The sequence below is a fragment of the Sus scrofa genome, chromosome 13 (genome assembly GCF_054392235.1).
Source record: "Sus scrofa isolate SSC_HxYL_T2T_F1_AM1 chromosome 13, Sscrofa_HxYL_maternal_Yorkshire_Landrace_v2.0, whole genome shotgun sequence".
Classification (NCBI taxonomy): domain Eukaryota; kingdom Metazoa; phylum Chordata; class Mammalia; order Artiodactyla; family Suidae; genus Sus; species Sus scrofa.
The window spans coordinates 215,874,925-215,900,899 of NC_139395.1; the positions used below are offsets into that span (position 1 = coordinate 215,874,925).

Consider the following 25,975-nt stretch of genomic DNA (forward strand, 5'->3'; position numbering starts at 1 on the left):
ACTCCTAGAAAAATACCAAAGAGAACTACTGAAGACTGGGGCACTTTATTTCATTCAGGGAACAAACTGCATTTCTCATTCATTCATCCATCCATCTTCAAGATGTGGTCATGGGGCATCAATATTAACATGTTTATCTGAATTGAAAAATCATGGTGGGCTTTCTCATAGAAAGTTTGATTTGGCTCCTTGGTGTGCCAGTGAGGACTGGCTTTGCCAATTAGGTTATAAGACAGGTACTTCCACAAAATTGGAAAAGTGAAATCTGTAACTCAAGATTTTTATGAAAGTACATTTAAAACTTAGGATGAAAGAAAATCACTTTGTTTAAAAAGTGTTATATTACGAGGATGTGTTAAAATGTACTATTTCAATTTTCTTAACTATTCTCAAACAGATTCAAAGAGGTATCTTTCCTTTTTTTGGCTGTGCCTGTGGCATACAAAAGTTCCAGAGCCAAGAATCAAACGCACACCACAGCAGCAACCCAAGCCACAGCAGTGATAACACTGGATCCTCCACTGGGCCACCAGGGAACTCAAGTAGTTATCTCTAAGTAAAGTATTAATAGGTATAATTATAACTATTTGCTAAGCCATAATAAAGTCTCTTAGGCATGATCGGATGTTAAAGCAGTAAAGGAGTCTAACGACAAGTACAACTCCTTTTATAAAACAGGTGGTTTCTGGAGTTCCCGTCGTGGCGCAGTGGTTAATGAATCCGACTAGGAACCATGAGGTTGCGGGTTCGATCCCTGGCCTTGCTCAGTGGGTTAGGGATCCGGCGTTGCCGTGAGCTTTGGTGTAGGTTGTAGACTCGGCTCAGATCCTGCACTGCTGTGGCTCTGGCATAGGCTGGTGGCTACAGCTCCGATTTGACCCTTAGCCTGGGAACCTCCAAATGCCGCAGAAGCGGCCCAAGAAATGGCAAAAAAACAAACAAAAAAACAGGTGGTTTCGAGTTCTTCGCATTCAATAAAACTGAAGGAGGACCTGAGCTATTTACTGATAAATCAGTAAAAATAATTATTTATGAGAGAGCAATGTAATTTTCAGCATATAACTTGAAAATATCTTGAAAAACTAAGTGACAAAGCCACACTTGTGACATCTAAAATGTGACAATGCTAAAAAAGTGTTATCTATTTTTTTATGTGAAGAAATGTTCTCATTGGTTACATACATTAAAAAGAACAGAATCAATGCTATATTCTCTCATTCTGTAAGTCATATTCCTCCACAGACAAATGAACTAATTAAAACAAATTAGCTCATCCATTCCATTCACGGATATATTTCCAGTAAAAATTGAGTTATGCTTAATAAGCATTTGTCTAAATTTAGAACTTTTTTTTGATATATTGTATACCATTGACAATTACAAGAAGAACTCAGTTCAGAAGAATCCTTGTTCTAAGAGCCTTATATACCTAGGAAATATGGGGTTTTTTTATAGAGAAATATCTTAGGGTGATCAATAAAAGACTTTCAAGCATAAAAATGTTTTATATGAGTGTAAAATTCTTTGAGGGAACTGGAATGGAAATAAAATTATGACGTAAAATTTTGACCAACAAAGAAGAGCTTCATATAATTTTAGTGGATAAGGTAGGCCTAAAATGGGTAGATTCACTAGATAAATTTTAGAGATACTATTCTTTTGAACATCAGCATTTATCACATGTTAAATGATATACTTTGTACTTATTTAAACCTTCCACAAAAACTGTTAGAAGTCAGCTTAAACATGTGTAAGGAGATTTACAGATTTCCACAATTATTTTAGGTATTCACAAGTAAGAAAGTTTAAAAAAACAAAAACATACAAAAAGCAAACAAACAAAACCACTGCTATAACAGCATCCCATGACTCTACCATGGAGACAAAGCTCACTGGCTTCCCAGCTGAGGCAGGCATGTCCTGGGCGTGGTGAGGGACGCTTACAAAAACATCCTTGTCAAAAAGAAAATTTATAACATACAGCAGTTGCAGCAAGCATCAAAAGGAGATACATACAGATCCTCAGAGCTCTGCAGAAGGAGTGACCTCTTGGGATTGCTCTGACAACGCAACATTTCAGAACAGAAGTGAAACTTAAGCAGGATCTTGGGGCGCAGGGGAATGAGGGATCAGGGAGGATCAAAGAGTATTCTTCTCTCACCACCAATGAAGAAAGCGTCCCTCTTGTTTCAAAGAATATGGCCAATAACTTGAACAGTTGAAGAAGAGAGAAGAAAGCTTAACAAGTAATACCGCACTGATGAAGCCAATGTCACAAGGTAGCCCCAGAAAAGAGGTCCTCTGTGGGTGTAGGACTGCCCCCTAGGGGACATTTCAGTTTTTGTTTTTTTGTTTTTTGTTTTTTGTTTTTTTATTATTTTCTTTCGTCTTTTTGCTATTTCTTTGGGCCGCTCCTGCGGCATATGGAGGTTCCCAGGCTAGGGGTCGAATCAGAGCTGCAGCCACTGGCCTACGCCAGAGCCACAGCAACGCGGGATCCGAGCCGCGTCTGCAACCTACACCACAGCTCACGGCAACGCCGGATCCTTAACCCACTGAGCAAGGCCAGGGATCGAACCCGCAACCTCATGGTTCCTAGTCGGATTCGTTAACCACTGCGCCACGACGGGAACTCCCCCAGTTTTGGTTTTTTTGGTTGTAACAATGACTAGAATTTGGTACACAGAGGGCCCGGGGCCTCATGCAGTCCTGCAAGGAACAACCAGACTCTCCCATTTACTGAAACAAATTTTTAATGTCCTTCTGGTCACTCATGTAGATGTACAACCTGTTCAGAACTATCTGACAAGATAACCTGATTTTATTTTTATATATAAACAAAAAGCACTTTCTGTACAGTTTTACTGAGCTCTTCATTTTCCAAGGATGTTACCATCATATAAATCAATGGATGATGGATAAAAAGAAGAAATAAGGTACAGAGTTGTTTCCCATTTTGAAAAATCCTGTCATCCCAGGCCATACCATCGTGGTGCCTCACTTACCCAAGGCAACACATCTTTATGAGTCTATCCAGCAGCCGTCACATTCAAGTGCAATCACAAACATCCAACTACGTCGTGTTTTCTTGAAAAGGTGACTATGAACACATATTAAAATGCAAAATATTTCTTTTTCATTTCTCCATTTTAATTATGCTTAGAATATTACATTGATTTTTTTAAAACTATGTCTGTGGATTGGTTATATGCTCTCTGAATTTAACTTCAAGAGGTTAAAGACAGCATCACAAAATATCTGTTATAAAAAGAAGTACGGACATGCAACAACATGAACAAAACTTTCACTCAAAACTAAGGGAAAGAAGCCAGACAAAAAAGGCCGAATGTTATATGATTCCATTTATGTGAAATGTCCAGATTCAGCAAATTTCAAGAGGCAAAAAGTGGATAGTGGCCTAGACCTGGGGTGGGGGGATGGGAAGTGACTGCTCACGGGTAGAGTTTCTCTTTGGGGTGATGAAAATGTTCTAAATTTGATTGTAGTGATATCATTGTAGTGGGAATATACTCAAAACCACTGAATTAACTGTACACTTTAAATGCTGAATTGTATGGGATGTGGTGAATATCCTCAAAAAAATCTATTTTTCTAAACGTACGGGTCTAACATGGTTGGAAACCCTCTATTACGAGACACTCACATGGAAGAAAAGGCAGCCCAGCACATGTGGGGACTCCTGCAATGCTAAACTGGTGCTGTGCAGTGAGAATGCTTCTGGTACTTAGATTGTGGACAGCCTTAGTTTAAAAAGACCTGCGAATGGCAATAATCATAGGTGGGACTTTCTAAAATAGAACCTGTCTCAGATTACGAGTAAATACCGTGGCTTCTAGGGGGTCTGAAGGACATAAATAACACACACCACAGCAACAGTAGTGCTTTGAAACCCTCCAGACCCAATTAACACACTGAAAAAAGCACTAAAACATAACCCGTTCTAGGAAGTATATCATCAGGCCACGTAATACAGTCCTCACAGCAACAAAAAGAAAAACAGAAGGAAGAAAAATACGTGAAGGCCCAAATAGCACCCACGACCAATAATCACCTAGTTAAGGGAAAACCACATCTAGGGATCACGTTCCCTCACCTCCAGTTATGAGGTGGGTATGAGCCAGAGCATGAAATGGCTAATGGATTCTGAAATCAGAAAACCAGGGCAAAAGAACCAAGATTTACTAGGACGTGAAACCACACACTCATACACATGCGCACGTGTGTGTGTGAGCGCGCGCGCGGAGACACAACCCGTGTACTTTTTCCTGGTGATGTCATACTTTGACTACCTTGAATTTATTAATTTAATAACATAGGCCATTTCCACTTCGCACGGTACCATGTTAACTGAAACTCATGGGTGCGGGAACCGTGTCCTCACACACCGCCAAGTGAGGTCTCTGTTCTGACACGTACCCATTCCAGCCACCGCAGTGCCATGCACAGCAAGGGAGCCTATACTGAAAATAGGCCAACCCCATGTTTTTTAAAGACTTGACGCTAATATGGGAGTATGTTTAAACCCTTGTCCAGGGTGGCTTACCTCCTGTTTCACACTCCATTTCATACCACAGCCACACTAGGCATTCCAGTTCCACGTTGGCTGCTTCAGCGACACTCCAGAACAGGACAAGGACAATCCTCTAGATACCCTCTCCCGCCCACTCTTGAACTTTCCTGCCCCAGCCCAGCCCGTCCCAAAGCTGAAGATTGGAGGACAGAAGGCAGAGGCAGAGTAAGAGAAATACAGAGACCCTCCATCTCCTTATTACGCCTCTTCTGTAGAAGCCTGTAATGATTCATGTTGTTCGTACTTTTATAATTGAATTTTTATCTTATACTGGAGTACAGTTGATTTACAATGTTGTGCTAGTTTCAGGTGCATGGTAAAGTGATTCAGTTATACATACCTGTGTGTATTTTGTCTGTGTGTGATGGAGGGAAGCTGGCCAGGTCCTCAGTGAGACCAGCCACCCTGAACGAGGGCTTGGTAAAACAGGAAGCTCCAGGGCCAAGGGCCCAGCCTAGACCCTCCTTTGCTTGCCCACCCCAAACCTCCTGGGGCTCTCCTCCTGGGAGTTCTCAGAGCCTCTAAGGGGCCCACACGCTGGTTGCTTCATACAAGTTCCCCTAGTCAAAGCAGAGTGGCCTTGTTTTGTCTAAAAATCCCAGTTCTTAGCTAGTCGTCATTTATTTGGGAGCCATTGTTTTAACATATACTTGTATTTTAAACATTTTCATTAAATACGTAAAGTCATTAAAAGTTTCTATAAATATCTTACTCATTGCCTTTAAACATAAGAATCCTCATTTCATCAAAAACATGACTAAATCTCCACTTCTCATCTCCTCCTTTTTCGTGTTTTATATTTAATTCTTTAATCCATCTGGAATTTTTGCTACATCTCCAAAAGACAGAAAATTCCAAAAGTAGCTACTGGCTAAACACTTCTTGAAATATAAAGTTAGGACCCTCTCCCTAACCACCAAGCCTCTAAGCGGAACCACAACTGGCAAAAATGAGGTGCGAAAGATCAGTCTCTAATTTAAAAAACTGAGGATTGAGGGGAAACAATCAAAACAGCATTAAATGTGTCTTCTCGATGCATCCACTCATTCAGCAAACATTTACTGAGCCGCTGCCTCATCCAGGCTCAAGGAATACAGGGCTCAACAAGTCTCTGATCTTGTTAAGTTTGAATTTTAGAAGGACCCAGAGCCAGCAAACAAAATCTGGAGGCCAGGAAAAAGTGTGGACAGAGGGACCCTGGAGTGAGGCAGCACCTGCTGTGTCACAGTGGTAGGAGCTGAGCCACCATGGGGACATCTGAGAAGAGGCCCCCAGGAGACAGAGAGCAAGCATGCACATGGGTAGGCCGGAGCCGTCCAGTGAAGGAGAAGCACAAACACAGCACGCCTAAGGTCTGTGAAACACCCGAGGGAGCCTGCTCAAGAAGCCTTGTCCCTGACCGCCTTCTCCTGGCTCAGGGCACCTGCAGCAGGCTGTGATCTGCTGCAGTCAGTTTCCCATGGGGTTTGTGGCTGGAACTTCATTGCCACTACATGGCAGGTTTGAGGTCAGGATGAGCAGGACAAGAATGCATGGGTACCTAGGCATTGACATGTATGTGCCTGGTATGTAACACCTGTAGGGAGAGCAGTTAATTTTCATTGAGAACCTGCTCTGGCCCTGGTATCAAATGTAGCTATCTGATTTCATCTAGGCAGGTATTACTATTTCTGATTTTTCCGACGGGGAAACCAAAAAGAGTCGTACAGCTTCCCCAAGGTCATCCAGGTAATAAGTGGTGGAGAGGACTCCAGCCAGGTTCGTCAGACTCTAAAGCCATGCCCCACCCCCTCCAGAAGCCATGCTCCGTCCCTAAAACTGACCACCTAAGACAAAGTTTGAATTAGTAAAGTGAGGAGGGCCAGGCAGATCACTGGTCAGGGAAAGCTGCTGAAGTTGTGTTGTTAATTACACCCCAAGTCCAAGTTTTATTTGGAGACATTCAAATTTTAATTTTAAGCTACTTTTCATTAAGCAAAATACACAAAAATTAACACACAAGCATTATCGTGTAAGTCACATACACTAAATCAAGTTACAACTTCAGCTTTCTTTTATAAGGAAAAGAGGCTGAAGGAAGGGGCAATAAATAAAAAAGGGAAAATTATTTCCCTTAAAAATTCACCTGATACAGAGATTACTGCAGGTTTCAAACCGTGTCTAGTTTAGACGTGGCACATCTGGTATGATAGATGCTGTGTATGAATGGAAACAAATTTAGAGTAATAAATGTTTCCCAGTGTTAAAATAAACACCTCAGCAGTTCAGATTTTGGCCAAGCAATTTCTCCACAGTAGGAGGCACTTATCTACTTTAACACTCTGCTACTTAGAAATTATCACTCAATCAATTACTGTCCACATGGGTTTATTTTTACAGAGAGCTTCAATAAAATGAGTGTGAAAATAAGTTAAACACATTCTATTCATTTTCTCAATTTTTCACCTCTCCCAATGGCGGATATGTTGACAGAAAAATTACTTCGTTTTATTTCAACAGACATTTATGGAATGCTGACCAGGTTCTGCGTAAGGGCTCAGAGACAGGATATGCCAAAGAGGAATGAAATGTGGTCCCCTGTAGTTTCAGGAGCACATATAATCTACCTTATAACACGGGCAGTGTCTCTACAGCCCAGATGAAGGCAAAAATATGGAAATTCTGGACCCAGCAATCTCACAGCTCACTCTTTCTGGTCCCAACCCCAAATCCTCTTCACTTTGCCCAGATAATGAACCTGAGTGTGGTCAGAGCTGCTATTCTATAGGCAGTCAAGCCACTCTCAGCTGCTTTTAGATGTGGAAATGCCTTTCATCAAGAGATGTTTACCGCATTTTATTTTTACAGAGTAGCTTCTTGTTACGTCATTTCTGACAAACCTTTCTGAATTTCTGTATCACCTATCTTTTTTAATAACAGCTGTATTGAGATATAATTCAAATACCATATACGTTCACCCTTATAAAGTGTCACATCCATTGGTCTTGGTATATTCACAGTTAAAAAACCGTTCACTATCTAATTCCAGAACCTGGTCATCACCTCCAACAGAAAACATTTACCCAGGAGTAACCATTCTCAAATTCTCCACCTCCTTCCTGGCACCTTGGACATTCATGGAAAGGCTAGTAAAACCAAGTAAATTCTGCCACTGTGGCCAATAGCTGTGCAGAAAAGAGTTACGATCCCAGCTCCTGCGCTTATCCGTAGAAAGAGCTTGCACGGTCCTTGACTGGCTTCTGGGCCTTGGGTGTGAGGATATTCTCACCATTTCTAACTGATAATGGTGGCTTACTATGCCTACACCGTCTGTTCAAATAATATGGTTTATGCTGAATATCCACCCTCCTTCTGGGAGTCTAAAATTTTGCTAAGAGCCAGGCAGAGGGTGCCTACAAGACCAGCCCCCAAAAGAAACCCTGGGCACTGAGTCTCTAGTGAGCTTCCCTGATGGACAGCATTCTGTATCTATTGCCACTGCTCATTGCTGGGGAATGAAGTGCGTCCTGTGGGAAACCACGAGGAGGAACTTTCAGGAGCTGGCACCTAGTTTCCTCCAGGCTTCCCCCCTGTGCCTCTTCCCCTTGCTGATAAATCACAGCCATGAGTACAACTACATGGCCTGTGGGTCCTCCTAGTAAATCAGTGAATGTGGGGGTAGTCCTGAGAACCCCAATGTAATAATTGTACCAAAGGTAACTTCTTGCTTTTGATAAATGTACTTTGGTTGTGTCAGATCTTAAAGAAAGAGGAAGCTGTGGCAAAGTGTTACAGGAATTCTGGTTTTGCATAATCCCTATTTCAAAAAACAATTGTTTAAAAAATAAGTTAATTTTACTGACTCCACAAGTAATTCATGCCTATGGGACAGAATTTGGAAAATAGAGAGGAGCATAAAAAATAGAAATAAAATTCTTAGCAACCCTTTCTTCCCAAGAAGAACAGTCAATGATAAAATAACAACTCGGGAGTTCCCATCGTGGCTCAGCAGAAATGAATCTGACCAGCATCCATGAGGACACAGGTTCGATCCCTGGGTTAAGGATCAGGAGTTGCCGTGAGCTGTGGTATAGGTCACAGATGCGGCACGGATCTGGCATGGCTGTGGCGTAGGCTGGCAGCTACAGCTCCGATTCAACCCCTAGCGCAGGTACCTCCATATGCTGAGGGTGCGGCCCTAAAAAGACAAAAAACAAAAACAAAACTCTTCTCCCTCACAGGTTTCTACCCCATCAGATGCTTTCTCCAGAAGGACATGGAGAAAGAATTAGGGGCAATTCCACAGTAATGACTGTGGGGAAGCAGGTCTTAGGAAAGTTATATTGACTTGATGGGTCTCACAAGCTTCTGCCATCACACTTCAGCTGTAGATAATAATGCTGCTCCTTTACCTATAAAAAATTTTTGTCTGAAATGGATGGAAAAATGAAATGAAAGCAAACAGAGCTCATAAAAATGCTACAGCATACTGCAATAGGGAGTAATATAAAACAAGACAACGTATTTTTAAACAGGAGTTGATTCTTATTGTGCCAGAAAATAAGAAATGAAATGTTATGGTCCATCGAAAGGAGACAGGAGTTACTCTGAAGGGGTTGCTACTGGACAAATCTGGAACACTTTGAGCACCAAAATAAATATGACCTCTAGTACATTATAAACCACTGAATAAAATTAAAATCCACACATTTGTCCTGATAAATAAATACGACCTCTAGTACATTATAAACCACTGAATAAAATTAAAATCCAGGGAGTTCCCATCGTGGCGCAGTGGTTAACGAATCCGACTAGGAACCACGAGGTTGCGGGTTCGGTCCCTGCCCTGGCTCAGTGGGTTAACGATCCGGCGTTGCCGTGAGCTGTGGTGTAGGTTGCAGACGCGGCTCGGATCCCACGTTGCTGTGGCTCTGGCGTAGGCCAGTGGCTGCAGCTCCGATTAGACCCGTAGCCTGGGAACCTCCATATGCCGTGGGAGCGGCCCAAAGAAATAGCAAAAAGACAAAAAAAAAAAAAAAAAAAACAAAAATTAAAATCCACACATTTGTCCTGATAAATAAATACATGGATAATGAATGAGAAAGGAAGGTTACGTCTTACACAGAATCAACAAAGACTGTCAAAGGAATGACATGTTACCACCCGATTCATGCAAGATTCATGATAAAACTATTGGGGACAAGTTTGAGAAGGGCCTCAAAGCATCTCTCCATAGATTATTAGTTCCAAAAGGAATCTGGTGACCTATGGTCACCACCTTCACCAAGTGACACAAATTAACCTTGCCAGTTATCATGATGACAGGACACGACATCACATGTACTACATTCCTGCCCCAAATCGCCTGCATCAAATCCAGAATTCCTCAAACTATCAATGCCATGAAGGGTGAAGGAAGGTTGGGGTAGTGCTCCAGGAGACTCCAGAGACATGACGAGCAAATGCAACCGAGGGATCCTGGAATGGGGGGAAATGACTGCAGAGGAACGACTGGGACGCACGGCAACGTGTGCATAGACATGGTCAGGTAACAGCATTTTGCCAGTGTTCACCTGGCTAATTTTATAATTGTGCTGTAGTTACATAAGACAAAGTCTTGTTCTTAGCACTGAAGGCCATAGGGGCTTGATGGCTGTAGCCAAGTCTCAAATATGTATGTGTGTATTTATTTATTCAGTGAGTGACAGAGAAAAAGCAAATGTGCTAAATTGTAATTGGTGAGTCTTTACACCCATCTTTATTTCAAAAAAAAAAAAAAAAAAGAAGTTTAAAGGTTGTTATAACTATTGCAAAATGGAAATGGAAAATGAGAAGCAATGACGTCCTCAAGAAGCCTGCCCTGTCATCCAGGACAGCGTTACTCTAGAGTCATGCTAACAGCAACTCCCTGCACAGAAACAAAAGCAAGACAGAGCACTGGGGATGGGACAGCTTGCCAAGGCCAGATGGAGCTGGGGCAGTAGGTACAACCTGGAGAATTAAAAGTCATAGACAAGAGGCTGCACCAAGGAGAGCCCAGCCCAGTTGTTAGTAAAAACAATGGTGGCCATCCAGGAGAAGGTGTGCCCCACCCACGAATCCCAACAGAAGAGGTAGGTGACTGCTGGGGGAGGCGTCCCACTGGGTCAGTGGGAGAGGGGCCAGATCTGGAGACTCTTGCAACTAAGAATGGGCAAGATGGGTTCTGTGCCCTACAGCAGGAGGGTAGAAACTAGGGAGGCATAATTATTCATTGTAAGAAGCGACGCTGGTCTGGCTTCATCTTGCACACCTGCACAAGAAGGGGGAGAGAGGAGGGCATGGGAAAGGCTCTTGGTACATCCAAGGGCTCAATAAATATCTTTTAACTGGGTAACTCCTGCAAAACTAGGGAGCAAACCAAAAAGGAGGATGACAAAGGATCCACGAAAGAAGGGACACAGCATAAGAGTGAGCCAAGTATTGTCTCAGGATAGCGGCAAAGGGGGCACTTTCAAATGACAACAGGGCAGCAGGCCTAGAAGGAGGCTGCTGTAAAGGGAAACTGGAACCAATAAACACATTCAAACATATGGGAAATAATGCTGATAAGTCATATGTGCACCTACTATTTAGAAGTTTCAGAACTTTTTTTTTTTTTTTTTTTTTGTCTTTTGTCTTTTTTTTAGGTCCGCACCCTCGGCATATGGAGGTTCCCAGGCTAGGGGTCGGATCAGAGCTGTAGCCACCAACTTAACATCACAGCCACAGCAACGCCAGATCAGAGCCACATCTGCGACCTACACTACAGCTCATGGCAACACTGGACCCTTAACAAAGTGAGCGAGGCCAGGGATCAAACCCCCAACCTCATGGTTCCTAGTAGGATTCATTTCTGCTCTGCCATGATGGCAACTCCCAGAATATTTTTTATCAACTCCTCCCAGAATAATCTCCTACCCGTTATACATCAATCCCTATTCCCCACAACTGCCAACCCCTTGCAACTACTAATCTTATTTTCTGTCTTTAGCCTATTCTGGGCATTTCATATATATGGAATCATACAATACCCAGTCTCTCGCGTAGCACAATGTTTTCAAGGTTCACTCGTGCTGTATCACATATCAGTACCCCATTTCTTTCGATGGCTGAACACTATTGCATAGTATGGATAGACCACATTTTGCTTAACCAGTCATCTATTGGGTTATTTTCTCCTTTTGGCTATTGTGAATAATGCTGCTACAAACATCCACGTGCAAGCTTTTATGTGGGAATAGGTTTCATTTCTTCTGGGTTGATACCCAGAAGTAGAAATGCTGGGTCATACAGTGACTCTCTGTTTAATCTTCTGAGGAACTGCCAGACTTTCCAAAGCCGCGGCACCGTTTTACATTCCCACCCCCGGCATATGGCTTCCAACTCCTCTACATCCTCGGCAACACCTATTACTGAGTGTCTTTTCCGTCGTCGCTCTCTTAAGTGGTTTTGACTTGCACTTCCCGGATGGTGGATGATGACGGCTATCTTTTCACATGCTTTATGAGAAGATCTGTTTTCCCTCACAAAACATTCTAAGACTTCATGTATTCTTTCAAATTTCACATTTTACCCTGCCAGTTCGAAACGCGTGGCATCTGCCCCTCTCACCTCCTGTTCCCTGTGGTGTGCCTGCCTGCCTCACAGCCGAGGCCTGCGTGATCGTCCCACTCACGGGTGGCTGACAAGCCCTACAGAGCCTATAACTCAGCTTCCAGACATGGAAGGAGATGAAAGAACCTCTAATCAAAGCACTTATGAATTTGACAGACCAGAGAAAGAGGCAGAGGAAAGGCCCAGTGGCTTGCCAAAGCGAAAGCCATTCAGTGATGGCTGAAACGGAGACCCAAGGTCTCTGGACTGTTCTTTCCACTAAGTCAGGCCCCGCCCCTAATTCAACACCTGCCATTTCTTAACTGCCACAAATTCCCCTAAATACCACGTAAGCCAAAAAGGACCTGCGATCATGAACATGAGGGCCCTTTATTACTTTCCCATACCCAGTGTGGCATGGCACGAATAGAACACTCATCCTGCCTCTGGGTGTGCACAGTGGGGAGACACGGCACACACAAGTGCCAGAGTGATGCGGGGTGTAGGAGGGAGCTCTGAGCCTGAGCTCCACACCCAGAGACTGAAGGAGGCGTCCAGGGTAGAGACCTGACCAAGACTGCCCCGTGAGAATGAATGAGATGGAAAAGGCTGAGGAAAATATTCAGGCAGTGGGAATAACACATTCAAAGATCCACTTTCTTGGGCTACACCATGATGGACGACAATATAAAAAAGGGAATGTGAATATATATAAAAAATAAATGTGTTATATATATGTATGCATGACTGGGTCACGTTGCTGTACAGCAGAAATTGGTACAACGTTGTAAATCAACACTTTAATTTTAAAAGATGGAGAAAAAGGATCCACTTTACATGAATAAACATCTTTAGTCAGAAAATTTCATTCCTTTTCTCCTTTAACAAGAATTTCACCTAACCCCCAAAATTTCATCCTAACAATTTCAAGCATAAGCATGCTTTTATGCTTGAAAGCCTAAACCTCCCTGATTCATTATCAAATGTTTAAAGTATATAAACACTAACATTTTTAATTGTTTTAATTCCTCTAACCATAAAGCCCTAAGTATTAAAATATTTTATTGTAGGCTGATTTATAGTTGTAATTATCAATAGTAGAGAATTAACCAAAATAGAACTGTTTCAAATTTTAATAAAAATAACACATATATAGGAGTTCCCGTCATGGCACAGTGGAAACAAATCTGACTAGAAACCATGAGATTGCAGGTTCGATCCCTGGCCTCATTCAGTGGGTTAAGGATTGGGTGTTGCCAAGAGCTGTGGTATAGAGGTGGCTCAGATCCGGCATTGCTATGGCTGTGGCATAGGCTGGCAGCTACAGCTCTGATTGCACCCCTAGCCTGGGAATCTCCATGTCACGGGTGCAGCCCTAAAAAGACAAAAAGACAAAAATAATAACACATAATATAAACTTGAAATCCATTGGAAATACAACTCTTTCTTGCATCCATGAATCGATTATGACTTATTGTTAGAATGAGACAGAGGTCAACATCAATTCTATTTCTACTTTCAATTTTTATAGATGTAGACACTAAGAAATCTATCCAGGAGCTCCCATCATGGCACAGCAGAAAAGAACCCAACTAGGAACCGTGAGGTTGCAGGTTCGGTCCCTGGCCTCGCTCAGTGGGTTAAGGATCCAGTGTTGCCATGAGCTATGGTATGGGTGGCAGGCATGGTTCAGGTCCTGTGTTGCTGTGGCTCTGGTGTAGGCTGGCAGCAACAGCACCGATTAGACCCCTGGCATGGGAAACTCCATATGCCACAGGTGCAGCCCTAAAAAGACAAAAGACAAAACAAAAAAAAAAAAAAAAAAGAAAAAGAAAAAAGAAATGTATCCACATACATAAAAAGTACAAGGCAATAGAATTTTTACTATAGCAATGTCACTTAATTCTTTAAATTCTTTCCAACATATTTGCTAAAAATCACAGCCTCATCCATCATTAAAAGGTGTTTTTAACGATCCTTCAGCTGACAGATGGTTAGGTCCTCCTTCAGTTTTATCTAAAAAATTGGAAACCACCTGAAACGTAAAAGGAATTGCCATTCAGTGTCATTTGCTTTCTCGCACCAATACTTCACATTGTCCTTTCATTTGCCACCCCAGAGGCTGCTCCATCTTGGACAAGGGGATGGGTGAAAAGGAATTGTGATGGGGTGGAGCGTAGGAGGATAAAACGGGTCTGATACACCACACCACAGGCATTTGCGCCGGCGATCAATGTCAGGAAAATGCCCTTAGGCGCCTCCCGCACACGTTCCCCAGAATGTAACCCCAGGCAGAGACCACTGTCCCAGCGCACATGTCTACAGATTCCTGTGTCTTTCACTATCCTTCAGCTTTGAACTGGAGGCTCTATTCCCATCAAAACCAAGAAAGGATACCACAGCAGGAATGAATCAAAGGTAGAGAAGAATAGGAAAAATGTTAGAAAAAGAGAAAAAAAAAAAGAAAAAAAATTTTAATAGACAAGATTTGCAAATTAGAACCCTGCCACATGCCACACCGAGTCCACCAAATGAAGTCTGCCTTTTCAGCTACGTCCTCCCCAGCTCCTGCTTCTCTCTCTGTAAAAGCATCCGCAAAATCTCTTCTGACTTTGCACTTGCTTTTTGTTGTTGTATTTGAAGCAAAGGGTCATCATTTCAACTCAAGCTTTTCCAAACAAACAGTAAAATGGGATGGTCAATTCCAAACAATCCACCACCAGTGATCCTTACTATTCTGATACAGTCTAATAACTCAAAATTATTCCCCATCATATGCACTTCATATGACATCAGCTACCACACGAGTTTTTAATACACAGTAAGCAGGTGGCCCCAGCAATCTCTCCTATATCTCACATCTGGTATTGTACTCCATATAAGGTGCTGAGTCCGATTTTTTAATAAAAACATGGCCTAAGCTTGTAAAAGTTCAAGTAAAATATACCTCTAAAACTGCTGCATTTAATTTCCAGTCATGAAAGTCTAAAATTATTGTAAAATAATACTCAACTTTTTCATAGATCCGTTCAATGAAGCTTTAAACTACTTTCCTTTCAGAAAGGAAAAACGCTTCATAACTAACAGCTTCTTGAATTCACATGTGCTGTCTTACTTTTGCAAGCCCGAATTGTATACATTTTATAACCTTTCAATCTGGACAAAATTAGTTTGGTTAGTAGTGCAAAGAAATAATACATTGAAGTTTCTGGATAATGGCTGGGGGAAGGGAACGGCAAAGAGAAGGGCAGAAATGCTTACAATTAAATCAATAACCGGTAACTTGGATAAATTCACCTTTTTGCAATGAAATTTAAGATTTAAAAGATACAATCAGACATAAATCTGCTAACAAACACATAAATTATAAACACTATCTTATAATTAAAGAAATGACCCTTTCAACCATGCTATTTACTCTGTATATGACATTGGTACAAAAGGATGCCTACAGGAGTCCCCGTCGTGGCTCAGCGGTAATGAACCCGACTAGGATTCATGAGGATGTGGGTTTGATCCCTGGCCCTGGCTCAGTGGGTTAAGGATCCGGCACTGCTGTGAGCTGTGGTGTAGGTCGCAGATGCAGCTCAGATCCTTCGTTGCTGTGGCTGTGGCACAGGCTAGCAGCTGTAGCTCTGATTCGACCTCTAGCCTGGAAACTTCCATATCCCAAGAGTGTGGCCCTAAAAAGACCAGAAGAAAAAAAAAGAAAAGGTATGTCTACAAAAATGTACAGATTTCTGCAAGTTGAAACTGATATTCATGTATCTAACTAGACATAAGTTGTTGCGTTAGCACTAGATCTCCCCTCCCAGTCAATGGAAGGTAGGGTCTCTCTATTTAGTTAGTTTTATTTTTATTTTTTGTCTTTTCTAGGGCCGTGCCCATGGCATATGGAGGTTCCCAGGCTAGGGATCAAATCGGAGCTGTAGCTGCCAAGCCTACGCCAGAGCCACAGCAATGCCAGATCCGAGCCACGTCTGCAACCTACACCAGAGCTCACGGCCACGCCAGATCCTTAACCCACTGAGCAAGGCCAGGGATTGAACCCACAACCTCATGGTTCCTAGTCGGGTTCGTTGACCACCAAGCCATGACAGGATCTCCAGTCTCTCTAATTTAGATGACTATTTTCATGATTTGAGCAAATCCACAGCGGAAACACAGGGATCACATTCCTTGGATCATAAATTCCTCAAAAGCAATCTTGCTCTAAGGCAGCTGGTTCTAAACTAAAAGGTAACTTTCATTTCCTTTAAATAATTTGGTTTCATCTTTAACCATCATCTTCAACCACAGATTTTTAAATTGTTACTAAATTGGGTAACTAAGTAGAAATAAAGTAGTATTAGATGCCGGCTATAAAACAGAGCCAAGAACTAGTTTTTTTTTGTGTGTGAGTGTGTGTGTGTGTGTGTTCTGCACTAATGAATCTACTCAATAATAAATATTTCTGCAAAGAATTTTCATATTAGTATTTCATTTTTGTTTTTTTTTTGCAGGGGCGGGGAGGGGAAGGTTACCCTCCCTTACTGTAAATTAAAATCCAAGAATCAGCCCACAGGCCATTGTAGAAAAACTGGTTCTCTCCAGCTCCAAGTGAAATATCCAGTTTAACAAAGGCTGTCCAAACTAAAGACACATCTGTGATGACCCAGTTCCCACAGAAGAGGAAGGCTGCACATGTCCATAGCGAGCAGTGTGACACATGTGCCCTGCAAAACTGACTCCAGGAGCAAACGGTGGAGACCGGCTAGCTCTCTCTCTGTTAAGAAGGAAATTGCTAAACAGAGTTTTGCACAGCAAAGCAAACCATAAACAAAAAGACAACCCACAGAATGGGAGAAAAGAGTTGGCAACAAGAGATTTATATATAAAAAGAAAAAAAAAAAAATGGGCAGGAGTTCCTGTTGTTGCTCAGCAGTAATGAACCCAACTAGTATCCATGAGGAGCTAGGTTCGATCCCTGGTCTTACTCAGTGAGTTAAGGCTCTGGCATTGCTGTGAGCATTGGTATAGGTCGCAGATGCAGCTTGGATCTTGCGTTGCTGGGGCTGTGGTGTAGGCTGGCAGCTACAGCTCCAATTTGACCCCTAGCCTATGAATTTCCATATGCCACAGGGGTGGGCCTAAAAGGCAAAAAATAAATAAAATAAAATAAAATAAAATGGCAGAATATCTAGATAGACATTTCTCCAAGGTAGACAGGTGGCCAAGAAGCATATGCAAAGATGCTCGATATCACTATTAGAGAAATAGTGATAAAACTACAACGAGGTATCACCTCACACGGGTCAGAATAGCCAGCATCAAAAAGTCTACAAACAATAAATGCTGGTAAGAGTGCAAAGAAAAGGGGACCCCTCTGCACTGTTGGTGGAAATGTAAATTACCACTATGGAGAAGAGTAAGGAGCTTCCTTAAAAAAACTAAACTTAAAACTACCATATGATCCAGCATTACACTCCTGGGCATATATCCGGAGAAAACCATAAATCAAAAAGACACATGGCAGAGCCTCCTTGCCTGCCAGCTTGCATCTCTCACAAGTGTCTATCTTAATAAATCTATTTCTTGCCTAAAAACAGAAAAAATGCATGCATCACAATGTTCACCACAGCACTATTTATAACAGTCAAGACATGGAAGCAACCTAAATGTCCATCAACAGAGGAGTGGATAGAGAAGATGAGGTGTGTATATATACAACGGAAATATCATTTACAGCAACATGGATGAACTGACCACTCTATTTCTGTCTTATTCTATCTCTTATCATGCTCTTTCTTTTCTACTCTCTTTCATGCTCCCTCTTACACACAAAAGACACACACAGGGTTATAAAAACAACAACAACAGAGTGGTATGCTCGTGCTGTGGAATATTATGCAGTGGTTAAAAGGGATAGGCCAGATGGACACGCCTTAATAGGAAGTCTAAGATGAACAGCTGAATGATAGAACAATGTAGTAGCAAAGACAGAATGCACCCAGATCTGTTCTCCCCTTCTTCCTGGCTATGCCATGAATCTCTTCCCTCTCCTCCTCTCAGGACAGATGTTTGGGACCAGGCTCTTGACAATGGAAGGTGAGTGTGTGACACTGCGACCTCACTCATTCAGAAGAAAATCTCAGGCCCATTCTTTCCACCCTTTTGTCCTTCCTGCATTCAGAAGAGCAATGACCAGACGGACCTAGGAAGACACATGTTAAACATGCCAAGCCAGGGGACCTGGGATAACTGCATGGAACACAGCAGCCCACAGACCTGGATGACTTATCCTGGACTATCACATGACACATAACTGAAGGCTTTTCTTTTAAAGTCAATTATTGTTGGGTCTCTTGCTATTGAGCAACTCAGTCTTTTATCCCAGTGTAGACAGAGCTACAGTTAAGATATCTTCAAATAATATTATATTAAAAGTCCTTGAAAAAGATCTCTTAACAGTGATTACAGAAGTGGGAATGAGGGATGGGAGGGTGGGGTAAAGGAGACAAACAGGATTGGGTGGGTGTCAACATTACTTTTTTTTTTTGTCTTTTTGCTATTTCTTTGGGCCGCTCCCGCGGCATATAGAGGTTCCCAGGCTAGGGGTTGAATCGGAGCTGTAGCCACTGGCCTACGCCAGAGCCACAGCAACGTGGGATCCGAGCCGCGTCTGCAACCTACACCACAGCTCACGGCAACGCCGGATCGTTAACCCACTGAGCAAGGGCAGGGACCGAACCCGCAACCTCATGGTTCCTAGTCGGATTCGTTAACCACTGCGCCACGACGGGAACTCCACTTTTAATTTTTCATAGGAAAATATGTTCCTGTGTTACTGGTATAACTGAAAGCTGGTAACAATCTACAGATGGTCCCCAACTTAGAATGGTTCAACCTACAATTTTTTGACTTTATGATGGTGCAAAAGCAATATGCACGCACTAGAAACTTCAAATTTTGAATTTTTACCCTTTCCCCGGCCAGCAACATGTAGTACAACACTCTTGTGATACTGGGAAGCAGCAGTGAATCCCAGCTCCCAGTCACCCACACGATCATGACGGTAAACGATCAAGACTCTTAGAACCATTCTATATCCAGACAACTGTTCTGTTTTTTGCTTTCAGTACAGTATTCAATAAATTACAGGAGATATTCAATACTTTACTATAACATAGTCTTTGTCTCAGATGATTTTGCCCAACTGTTAGTAAGTGTTCTGAGCACATTGAAGGCAAGCTAGGCTAAGCTATGATATTTAACACAGCGTATTAAATGGATTTTTGATTTACACTATTTTCAACTTATGGGGTTTATCAGGATGTAACCCCATCATAGGTCAAGGAAGATCTGTATAAGATTTCATGGCTTTAAGTACTGATTCCATTTTTCCTCTAAATTTTGCATTGAGCTTATAATTTGATTCTAATTTAATTCCAGAAAATAGGTCCTTCCTCAAAGAAAATGATGGCCGAAAATCAAAATTGTAATGGGAAAAAAGCTTCAAGAAAACATTGGTTGCCTGCTGCCTTCAGAGAAGTACCAAACAACTGGCTGATGAAGCAGAGAACTTTGTCTTGAAGGAGTGTGGCCTGTACACGGTATCCCTTTCGCGAGCCAACACGTGCACCTTGGTAGTGCACGCCGGCTTCAGGATCCAAAGCACAGCCCATCCCCTGCCAGGAGAGTACCAGGCATGGCCAGCAGATGAAGGAAGGAGCACGGTGCCTGCTTCTGCCTCCTGAAGCATCCTTCCTCTGTCTGAGGTTGTCGGAGGTTAGAGCATCCTTCCTCCACCTGAGCTGTAGTTTCTTCCCATGACACACTGAGACACAGGTTCTTCCTGAGCTCTACCTCAGATAGAAGCCTCGGCTGGAATGCACTAAGGGGAAAATTACAACTTTTTTTTTTAATGACCTAAGTCAATCTATTAAGAACAAGAAACTGAATTTTACATGCGTTTCTGTCAGCCATCTCGTGATGTGTCAGAAAAGAAATTTTCATTTTCAAATCCCATTTCTTTCCTTAGTGTTACCCATGCTGATTTTATGTTTTCAAAATGTCCTTTGCTTTTAAAAAAGCAGTAGTAGGAGAACACAAGACATGCTTAAGAAGTTTCATAAAACTCAGAGAAAAAAAATTTCTGCCTTCAATAATTCTCATCTTTACCAGACTCACAGTTCTATGAAAATATCCACCACACCTAGACCACTGCTCTCTGACATACACCACATCCTTATTTTGTAAGTCCTTCACTTTAAACTTGCTGCCATCTTTAATCTTGTGTTTATATCAGCTGAGTTAAAAATCACAGCTCTCAGAACTACCTCAGGGATCAAATCCAATGCCTTTTTTTTTTTTTTTTTTTTTTTTTTTTTTTCTTAAGGAGAAAGGTCTTCCCAGCTAGGATCGTTTTATTAACAAAAAATAAGGGAACTTAACTTCTTGGGAAATCCTAGATCATTGCTTTTGGAATTTTTTAGGAGGGGAACAGGGGTAAGAATAGCAGAGAACCACCTTTAAAATCCATGACACACAAGTTGTACAGACTCTGAAGAGTAAAAGTTGTTTGCCCTGATTTTAAAATTAATTCTACACCAAAGTATATGTGCTTTTCACTTAAGAGATGCCAGAAATTGATGCTGAAGGACTGTCAGTGGCAAGATCTGGAGGCTTTTGTTTTTGCCTCCGTTACAGCAGCAGGAGTACAGCCTGTGGCCACCACCAGCCGGCACTCAAATTCGGCGGCACCTCCAAGGAGCTGGCATCTGGATTGTCGAGTCTCCTCAGATTTCAGGCTTCTTAATACCGCAGAGGGGCGTGGCGAGGAGTAAAGGAGAACAGGCAGAAGGTTCTTATTTAAACCTTAACTCTCTCATGGTTAGGAGCTATTAACTCAATATTTGTATTAGTTATTATGAGCAATGATTTTCACTTATTAAGAGCACACTTTTACTTCCCATTTCTTGAAACATCTACCCATCAAAAACTAGATTATCAATAAATAGGAAGAAGCTGGATTACTACCTATGTTACCACTCCATCAGTTACTGGCAAATTTGGAGATAGGAGGATTTTTACCTCAGTTCCCACACCAGAGGTCCTTGCTAAGGAATCATAGTTGAAAGTATCCCTAGAAATAAGCAGAAAGTCTTAAAGAGGGGCTTCAGGACAAAACATCACATAAGGGAAATTATCTTAAGGACTGGTTAACAAGAAGAATGTTCAAGAAAATTATGAGCTAGAGCAAATCAACTATGATAAAAAAATTTTTTTTAAACTGTGAGCTAGAGATAAAGAATAAAAATCCAAACACAAGAGAAGGAAGCTAACTCCTCATAGGTCCACTATGACTATCTGAAAGGACCTGGGCAGAAAGGTCTGGAAAATAGCATCCTAAGGGGAAGAGAAATTGGCACGTACCCCTCTCACCTCACCTCTGGCTCGAGCCTTGGAGAGGCTCTTTTGAGCGATTATGGAGTAAAATTACATCAGAATATACATTAATGAGAATATTTTAAATAATGAGAACATTGCTAATTATATCTTCCCCCTTTAACATGAGGTCAAACACTTTATGGCAACCCTGAGACTCGCAGCGTGCCCAGCAGGGAGCCTCCTATTCCGCACACACTTGTAAAGGCCATGACAGCAGGCTGGATGACATGAGGTGTGAGAAATGAAAACTTTATGTGCAGACAAATTTAGATTTTTTAAATATTTTCACTAGAGGCATAAGTAGAAAGAAACTAGACCACTGGGGTTTCAGAAAATGAGAATACAGACGGTGATTTTTGTTTTAAATTTTAGTACTGAGAATACCCAATACCTAAGGAGTAAACAATCCAGCTAGTCGCAAAAAGCAACACTTCAATTTTAACTTTTCATATATTTTAAGCTATTTTGTTCAGAGAAGGAGAGAAAAGTGTGTGCATTTAAACAAAAGAAAGAAGACGAGAGAAAAATGTATGAACGTGGGAAATAACACATATTTCATAAGGGGACCTTGATATTCAAGGGGTTACACCAAGAAGTTACATGAACACAGTTTTTCATAAATTTTAAGTTATGCTCATGGATATTTTTAAAAATTTTCCACAGTAATCTACTTATTATAAAAGTATTAATACATTACAGCAAGGGTGAAAATTTAGAGTCAACACTCAAATTCGTACCAGCTAGATTCTATTATTAAATTCTATTATACTTGCTTTAGTATATATTTATCAACACATCTACCCACCCACTTATTGTTCCATGTATTTCAACATAAACTGTAGATCCTCCCTCCTTGATACTTAGGCTAGCATTTAACTAGAGCTCAATAGTTTAGCTTTTATATAAAATTTGCCTACAGTGATATTTATAAGATGTGCTGGGGTTTATACACCTGTTAAACCTGTTTTAGTAAAATAAGAAACATTACTGTCACTCAAGGAGACTCCTCACAGCTCTTTCCAGCTGATGTCTAACCCCATCCCCCCAGAAACAACCACCCTTCTCCGATTTCCTCCCACCATAGATTAGATTTATCTAATCTAGAACTTCGTAAAAAAGAGACATACAGCAGGTACTATCTTGTGAAAGGCTTCCTTCACCATGTATAAGGTTTTTGAAATTCATGCAAGCTGGCGCATGTATCAGAAGTGCATTCTTTTTTCTTGCTGAGTGGTGTTCAACTGTATGAATATGCTACAGTGTATCCTATCCATTCATCTGTTGATGGGCTTTTGGGTTGTTTCCAGATTTGGGCTATTACAAATAAAGCTGCTATGAATGATGATGTGCAAGTCTTTGTGTAGACACATATTTTCATCATTTGTCCTGGGTAAATGACTAAGTGTAACTAAATGTACTTGGAAAGAACATGCATTCAGCTGGGTGTCGTGTTCCATAAACATCAATTAAGATGAACGTGGTTAAGAGTATTATTCAGATCCTCTTTGTCTTTCATGATTTTTGCTTAGTTGTTCCATCATCTGTAAAAAGAGTCATGTTAAGATCTTCAACTATGACTGTGGATTTGTCTATTTTTCTCTTTAATTCAGTCAATTTTTGTTTCATGTATTTGTTTTTAGAAAGCAAACTACCATGCCATGTTTGGGAATTGTGGCCTTGCCTAGTTTTATATATACATATATATCCCCCACACTGGCCACACTTGTGACATGCAAAAGTTCCCAGGCTAGGTATAGTCCCTTTTTCTTTAGCCTTTAGTGGTTTGTCTACAATGTGTCTGAATCTATTTTCATCATATTTATCCTACTCAAGGTTTGCTAAACTTCTTGAATCTGTCCATTTATGTCTTTTACCAAACTGGGGGATCATTTGGCCATTAATGATCCTCAACTTTTTTTTCCGCCCCAGTCTGTCTTTTTTCTCCTTCTGGGAATCCAGTTACACCTATATTAGACATTCCAATCTCATCCCACAGCTTCCTGAAGCTCAGCTTATTTTTCCTCAATCTTTTTCTCTCTTCTTCAAAGTGGATTATTATTACTAGTCTATTTTCAAGTTCAGAGACCCTGAGGAAGGTACCATAAAGTTCATTATGGCTGATCTTTGAAGAGTTACTGTGAACTAAACAGAAGCTAAGAGACATGCCAGTCTAATTTTGAGAGGAAATTGTGCTAACACAAAATGATCTTGCTCTGCTGAAATTCAAGGAAATAAGGAAATTACTACCGTTGAGCACCTATCACCACTATTGACACCAGCATAGTACAGGAATTATACTGGCACTTTCATATATACCATCTGATTTAATCCAGATCACAATCCATTAATATAAGTATCAATGTCCACATTTCGCAAATAATTGTACGGAAGAACAAACAAGTAACTGTCCCCCTAGTGAGCTCAAGGACTGGGCCTTTACCTTAGGGCTCCTGTTACCGCCCTTTCCACCACGCATCCCATTTCACAAGAAACAATTTTTTGGGAAACTCACTAAAAATTATACATGTCTCCCAGCCTGACTTCCTTCTGTAACACAATTAGTACATTAGTAGATGTTAGAAGTATGGTGGATATAGTATATTAGGATTTCAAAAAAGCATCTGTTGAAGATAATACTGTACTGGGGATTAAGCATTAAGGCTCTCGAGACAAATCTTTTAAATGCTGCTTCTACCACTGAATTCTTAATGTGGCTCTGGCCAAGACATTTAAATTCCCTAAGCAATAACTCCTAAAATGGAAACTATGATAGCATGTATCTCATAGGGTTTTGCTAAAGACTGAATAGGAAACACAGTAGCTGCCATGTAGTAAATGCCAAATTAATGTTAGCTATTATTATTATTATTATTAAAGTATAATATCTCTGATGGAGTTCCCATCGTGGCTCAGTGGTTAACGAATCCGACTAGGAACGATGAGGTTGCAAGTTCGATCCCTGACCTTGCTCAGCGGGTTAAGGATCCAGCGTTGCCATGAGCTGTGGTGTAGGTTACAGACGCAGCTCAGATCCCATGTTGCTGTGGCTCTGGTGTAGGCTGGCGGCTATAGCTCTGATTTGACCCCTAGCAGCCTGGGAACCTCCATATGTCGAGGGAGCGGCCCAAGAAATGGCAAAAAGACAAAAAAAATAAATAAAAAATAAAAAATAAAGTATAATATCTCTGTGGATAAATGATAAAATAATATAAAATCATATAATGGTGAAGAAATATAAATGAGAAATGTTACTAGCCTCATTCTTTTCAACTTCTATCAATGTCTGCTTTTATTTTGTAATTTTCCAATTATCTTTTAGAAAAGAAATATTTATGATGAGATCAAGAAAGATTCATATGGAACTGCTAGCTCAAAAAGTATACTTATTATTTATAGTAGGAAAACACTGGAAATAACAAGAATGCATTTGTAGCAGATTGCTTAAATAAATTACAGTCAAGCTATATGCACCCAATGAAAGACATGTTTTTCTTGTTTCAGACCATTTGATTGCATAGGAAGTGCCTATCTCATATACAATATAATCACAATTTTATATGTGTGTGTGGAAGGATAAAAGACTAGCATGAATATAGCAAAAAATTAATACGACCTGTTATAGGTGGTGACATTACAGATGATTTTCATCTCTTTATTACAAATTACTGTATTTCCAGGTTTTCTGTAATGAATACGGATGCTTTTTATAGTAGAAAAATATTTTGAGAAAAATAAATCTGAGTAATTTTATGTACCATGACTGGCTTCTATCAAGGTTTCTGGTCCTTCAGAACTAAAATTTTGATCTCCAACATGGAGATCCAAAGAAATGTTTGTAACTGAAGATGCTTAGAGAAAAGATGACGTGAGGATAAAGAAGGCCATAATAACTTTCCTATAAACTATCTTAATAATTAACAAATCTAACTATCATTTGGGAGAAATGTAGCTTTCCCTATTTGGATTGATGGCAGGATTTCCTTTGTGGAATCGGGTGAGTTCGAAAGGACCCATCCTGGGAGAGAGCACTATTTTAAAACTGGAATGAGCCACCTCAAGTTATAAGAGCCCAATATACATCCGTTAACTGGATAAATGGCAGGAATCTGTTCACTCTCGGGGTACTCAGGCACAGAGCAGAGGGTGTTGGGGCAGTTGAGGGCAACTGGTCTTCCAGGCACCCTCCCTCCAGATCTAAGAGTTTTGTGATGCACTCTTGCTCTGATTTGGGACTAAATGTCAAATCCTCAATGTATCCAATTATGACATCATGCTGGAAAATTTTGGTCTGTTTTATGGCAGTTTTCCACATGCCACAGTAAAAAAAATGAAACTGCCTGTAACCTTACAAGCATGCTCTAC

The 25,975-nt window shown here is 41.1% G+C and overlaps 1 protein-coding gene and 1 long non-coding RNA gene across 9 annotated transcripts in view; one reads left to right on the forward strand and one right to left on the reverse strand.

The window, feature by feature from the left end:
- Nucleotides 1-25,975, reverse strand: part of HLCS (holocarboxylase synthetase) — a 212,541-nt gene that overhangs the window by 100,465 nt on the left and 86,101 nt on the right. The window lies entirely within an intron of this gene.
- Nucleotides 20,524-25,975, forward strand: part of LOC146397887 (uncharacterized) — a 419,652-nt gene continuing 414,200 nt past the window's right edge. Inside the window, exon 1 of the long non-coding RNA XR_014825198.1 lies at nt 20,524-24,787. This is a non-coding gene — a long non-coding RNA (uncharacterized LOC146397887). The remainder of the gene's footprint in view (nt 24,788-25,975) is intronic.